Genomic DNA, 6419 nt, shown 5'->3' with positions numbered 1-6419 from the left:
CTTCTAGAACTTGGCAGCGAAAAACTCACGAAACGATAGCACTTAAACCCTCGCGTCAAACATATAAAATGAAGAAGAAGTACACTACACAGATGGATGTAAGAGAGATTCATCTCGTGAAAAATCCTAGTGCAAATCCAATATATATAAGCTAAACTTATCCCGTAAAAACTAAGAAATAAATTTGGAAGGTATTTTATTATTTGAAAAACCGTTTTCTTATTAATTTTATTCACATAAAAACCTTAATTTTCCAACAATATATATAATCCGCATATTCTATATCTGGGTTTGTTAGGATCATTACATCCTGAAGTTTTAATTTCAGCTGTATCGTAGATTATTCGACTCTCAGCCAGCCAGATGCTAACCCAATTTTAGTCAAACTGCGATGACTAATAAAACTTTTTTTTTGCATCTATATCCTATATACATTATTTCAAATTAAAGTCTACTCTATTCGATGAAACTTCTGATCTAGTCACTTCGAATTTGCCAGTTCGTAATTCATTATATTGATAGATTCAAAAGAACTAATCAAATAACAAGTGGTTTTGAAAGAAAAATAAATCCGTTGACATTTTATTTTGTTATACATTTTTTTCATTGTTGAGAGAGTTATATATAATCCTTCTTCCATTCTCTCTATGTATTTACTTTTTAGAATCTGTAACCATCTTCATTACACCCATATTATCTCTTCTGATTATCTATGGAAGCACCACCAGTAATCCAAGAAATGAGTATTTCTGCAGAAGAAGAGGAAGAAGAGGACGCTTGGTAATCATCTAATACACACATAATCTTGTTTATGCCTTGTTGAATAATCCAAGTAACCATTAACCATGTATTTATTCTAATGTACATTTTCTTTTTCTTATTTGCAGTAATTGTTGGAAGAACCTGGACTGTTGTAATGGTGCTGGATGTAACTTCTGCTGTGACACATCCTGTCTTGATGGATGTTGCCAAGGAGGATTTGATTTCCCTTCTTGTTGTTAGAAAACTCGTCTTTCTGTAAAATAAAATGTTAATAGATTGGGAAGCGGGTCATGTAATCAGCTCATGTTTTATGTAAGCAGTCCAAAGTCTTTCACATATATGCAGTTTTCTTGTGCCAGTAAGAATGATGTTTAAAACGAGCGAAGGAAAAGAAAGAACGATGTTTAAAGTTTGGTTTTATTTTATTTTAATCAACAGTTCATTATTACCGAAACGAACAGAACAATTCAAAAATTTCTAGACATTTCATTGCGATTGGTATTTTTCCTAGACATAATACTATTCAGGAATGGAGCCAGAATCGGCTGAACTTAGTCCCGTTGCAAAAGTCTAATGTGACACAATTTTGGAATGGAAAATTTGTTGGTTGGTCCTGGGCCCATATAGTTATTTATAGTAGGGTCCAACCGGAATTTTCTTTTATCTGGAGGTCCAAAATTAATTGAAAACATTAAAATGACCATAATACCCTTTACTACCAAACGTGTGCGTGTCTACACCCTTATTATATTGGGTACATATCCGCTGCACTGCTTACAAATTTAAGTACACATAGCTTATATACTTATAAATTCGAGTACATATCTTCTGCACTGTTAACTATCAAAATCAACGGCAAGAAGCTTCACTCTCTTAACTGGTTTTTCGTCCAAGTTTTACAAACCCAATCTTTGAATATTCGACCAATGTTTCCATGTTTATCTCAAGTTCTAAATCAAGCTTTTGCCTTTGCCAGACAGCCCTTGTGCACAGCCTCGAGCCAAGACTAGCAGCTACACAATACTTGGGTAGAACTGTTGCCCTCTTCACTGATTACTCGCCTCAAACTCTTGTCGAAAGTCTGTTCGAACCCTTGTACAACCAATGTAACCATGGCTGATAGCTGCAAAAGACTTACTTGGATTTGTGAATACTGGTTGCACAATCCCTTGTCAGCATTTTTGACATCTCCTACATCTGACATACTAAGCTGGTCGCAGCTGATCTTGAAACTGTGAAGAAATGCTCTTTCCGGCCTTTCTACAAACAACCTGTGTGCAGTTTGCTTATATACAGTTCTGAGCTTGATGTTGAATCCTAAGCTCTTTCAATCTCCTTCCCTGCGACAATAATTAAATTACACAAGCATCCACATTTCTAATTCATTCAAAAATCAGAAACATTCATCATCACTTATCATCATAACGGCAGCAACTTGTCTTCTCTTCACTGTCTTCTCTTGGCAGCAAAACGACTTCAAAATCAAACCAAACTCTCCAAAATTGAATACCCAATCTTTATTTCCTTCTCAGCTTCGAGATCCCAGTCCTGATCTCCCTTGATCTTCATTCCAATCAATGACAGACAACAACTCTTTCCCAACTGGTTTCTCGGTATTAATCTCTCACTCTGTCGTGTTGTTATGAGCTTCTGGATCACGCATTTCCTCCTCAAAAACGACCACAAGAACCGTGACTATCTGCTGGTCGACTTTGTTGGACAACGGTGAACTCTTGGCAGCATCTCTTCGTATTTTGGTTGTAGACTGAGATGAAATGAGCGGAACTGGTCGAGTGTATTAGGACCTAGCTTTGTTGTTGCTGCATATAATACTGGCCCTTGTCACAGCAGGTGGCTACCCCGATTAATAAGTGTGACTGCCTTGGCTTCAAATCCATTAGCACCTAGCGTAGCCAAAATGATGAATTATGCCTCTTCTCCTCTTCTTTCATGTAACATGACTCCAAAATGCCTGCAAAATAAAACAAACGTAATATACAAAAATACAAGAGAAATAACTAAGAAAAGCATAAAAAATTGACATTCAAAAGATGTATTTAAGACACTTATCACCCATTACCAATGAAAACTCTTAAGACGTGTAGGCGTTTATCAAACCATACCAACTAACGAAGAGTAATAATCCTGCAAAATGTTTTCCAGTCTATAAATGATGTACTCAATTTCTTGACAGTACATCTGCACTCAATTTATTCGGTCCTTTCTTTTTCGAAGGCAACAAATAACTATTTCTTGACAGTACTTATACACCCAATTTATTGAAAGTATACCTACACTCAGATCATGTTTTACATCTACAAAAATCATCCTTGAATAAACTCAATTCATACTGTATAATCCAAAAAAAAAAATCGTTCTCGAACCGACACATAAACTGCTTAATAAGCCAATTCCATTACCAACCCAAAAAGATCATATAACCAATGGATAATGCTAAGAAACAAAATTCTTCCTTTCACACCATGACAGTGATTGCGTTACAAAACACAACTAATTCTATCTAAACCTATGTGTAATGCTAAGAAAGGCAAGTCTTCGTTTCACAACTATCAGTACATATTGGATGCACTCATATTTTCAGTGGATTTTAAACATAATAACACGGATTTAATGTTAAGAAAAATATGTACATGATCCTATCAATGTCCCCATAATGAACAATACTTCACTTAGTCCAACTTGGGTAATTATAGAGTGAATATACTTAAAAATTGAAACTAAAATCGTTATGGGTTGTCCAGCAGATAGACAACGGTGCTGGTATACTAAGATAAAAATGTATGGCAAGGAGATAAACTGTTTATTAGTTTGTTTGTTTTGGTATTCCTCTATGCGAAAAAAGAAACTTAAGCAAGAGTCTTACGTAGTTGTGTTGATAAGGTGTACCAATCTCTGCTTGTAAGAATGACTTTATGCAACCATATCAACTAGCACGTCTTGTTGAGCCCCCTGCTAAGTGACCAACTGAGATGATCAAAAAATGTATAAAAACTCCAAGCGAATTACTTGGTTATGCTTAGTGCAGAATAATAGCTATGGAGCAAAAAACCAGCAGCTACTGTAATGTTCTATGAAGTGTAGACTGTGATTTTTACAGAGTGCAACATTTATACACTGATTTCTCGTCAGTGTAGCGTATATAAACTGAATTTTCAGCAGTGCAGCATATACGCACTGCCAAATTATACCAAATGAAGCTGCAAAAACCTTCTACAATACTTATCTGGGAATAATACAGTACATTCATTATGGACTCCATCAAACTCACTAAAAATGCATGAGAATGCAATACATGCATTACACACTCTCATCAAAACACACTAAAAATGCATGAGAATGCAGTACATACATTATGCACACCCATTAAAACACACTTCATACTAAACAAGATTACATAAAAAGAATATCGAAACACTTACATGTTTGCATTATATCGTCCCAAGAACTTCACCGGAGTTTGATCCTTCAGAGAAAGGACGCAACCATCAGGAAATTCAGGAAAACCATTATACACCACGATCCATTCCTACGCCTAACCCGAACTAAACTACCAACAGACAAATCGTTCTTCTTCGACCTATATTCCCTAGGTGGATTCAAAAACTAAAAATCAATTGCATATCAAAACAAGTAATGAATATAACAAAAGCAAAACAATTCTTTTTCAGTACGCCATATATGCACTGCTGGATTCTTTTGCAGCACTACATATATAGCATACTGATATAAACAGTACATCATATATGCACTGCTGGATCACACCCAAAATCAACTGAAAATAAAATCAACTATAAAAGAATAATCAGAATAAAAAACTTAAGAGCTACCTACCTGAATTATGTTAGTCTCTAGATCCGAATAAGAACAGAGCATGAATCCAACGACAAAGGCCTGCACCAAATTAAAAGAAAGACATATACCAATGTTGATTCATTAGATTATCAAACTGATACTTTTTTTTTTTACACAAAGCACACACATATACACAAAATTTAGATGTTACACATTTTATAGACATACAACGACCGTATTATATTCAGTACATCACATATGTACTCCTGATTATGAAATTAAAACACAAGAAAAGTATGATTTTAACTGGGGAAAAAAATAATCTACCAAAAACGGAAAATTATCTCAAATTGACAATCCACCCAATCAAAATATTATCAATTACAAAAACATATTCATAAACAAGAAAAATTCAAAACAAGGAGATGGATTTTACACATCTTAAACATATACAACAATTATAATACCATCAGTACGACATATATGTACTACCGGATCCTGCAACCACGGATCTACAATCAAACATCAACAACTCAGATTTATACAACCAATCTTTAGCTAAAATCACCGAGAAAGGAAATGAGATTACAGATCTAAAAACTAATTGTGAATCGAGTTAGGAATTCAAAGTGAATTTAGTGCTATTAGGGTTTTTGAAACCATAGATTTTTCTGTAAATTCTTATCCAAACTGATAAATCAAGGATTACGACCGAATTAAACAATCAAAATAGATGAAACTTATTTTTTTTGTTGGATTTTATTGATGATTCATTCAATAAAACTCGTCGGTGATGCTTTCAAATGGAGTTTCTTCGATCTTCAACGCAGAGCTGGAGTCGTGGAAAGAGAAAATGAAAATAAAAATGAAAATCTTTGTGACTGATTTAGTCTTATCGTTATTATGTATGAAGGGTAATTCAGACATTTATCGAAAATATTTCCTACTTTCGCACGTGTACAGGACCAAGTGATAAAAAATTGGATCCATTTTTCTTCTTTCTTTTAATTATGGACCTCTGGTTATTGGGCTTTAGTGGGTGGACCTGCCACTAACTAAGAAGGATCTATAGGTAATTCCTACTTTTGGAATATGAGCAACGAGTGCTCCTAGACTTTCAGATTTTTTGCCCCTCCCAGATTTTGAAAGATGTCGCGAAATTTTGAAATGTGGTACTACCTTCTTTCTCATAGACCACTTTTTTCATTAACTCCTCGGAATTTGGCCCCTCCCAAAACTTCTGCCGTCGCAAGGGTGATATCACCCTCTCCCCATCCACACACTTTGCTAGAGAATCAGCACAAGCATTACCATCTCTTATTAGTCTGATCTGATCTGAATCGTGCTAAGACATCAAAGACAATTTTTTCCACTGGATTTATTATCAAAAAACGTAGCTACATTTCTTGCATTTGTCAGAAGGTCTATCCCTACTCCTAGTACCACAACTATAATGGTTTGATAACTGTTACCATTGCAGGAAACGCCTCAACTGCCTGAGACTGAGTCCCATATTTCAAATTTTATACACTCGTTAGTCTTAAGGAATTACGGTATAAAATATGATTTGCTTTATCATATACTCGTTTCCTTCCTTTTTTAATAGGCTGGTTTCCTAAAATAAATGTTTCAAAAAAAATAGGCCGGTTTCCTAATTGGGAAAATCAAATGTTATTTTAGTTTTCTGGGACCACTTTTATCTTAACTTTTTTTGATCACAAGTGTCATGTGGACCATTTTACTATACATTTTTTGCTGACAAGTGTCACGGGGACCATTTCACTTCACTTCTTTTATTGACAAGTGTCATGAGAACCACTTTTAATGATTAGTTCTCTTAATTT

The 6419-nt window shown here is 34.8% G+C and overlaps 1 long non-coding RNA gene across 2 annotated transcripts; it reads right to left on the bottom strand.

Moving 5' to 3' along the window:
* Positions 1-2616: 2616 nt before the first annotated feature.
* On the bottom strand, positions 2617-4264 carry LOC113309097. 2 transcript variants are annotated; one of them, XR_003340318.1, is made up of 3 exons: positions 4203-4264; positions 3647-3747; positions 2617-2734 (listed from the first exon to the last, which is right to left on the bottom strand). It is a non-coding gene; the product is annotated as an uncharacterized LOC113309097 (long non-coding RNA). The 2 variants fall into 2 exon arrangements; XR_003340319.1 differs by having other exon boundaries at positions 3647-3732.
* Between the last annotated feature and the right edge of the window lie 2155 nt (positions 4265-6419).

Source organism: Papaver somniferum, chromosome 9 (genome assembly GCF_003573695.1).
Source record: "Papaver somniferum cultivar HN1 chromosome 9, ASM357369v1, whole genome shotgun sequence".
In the NCBI taxonomy this organism is placed as follows: Eukaryota; Viridiplantae; Streptophyta; class Magnoliopsida; order Ranunculales; family Papaveraceae; genus Papaver; species Papaver somniferum.
This window is presented reverse-complemented; position numbering and strand designations above follow the sequence as displayed.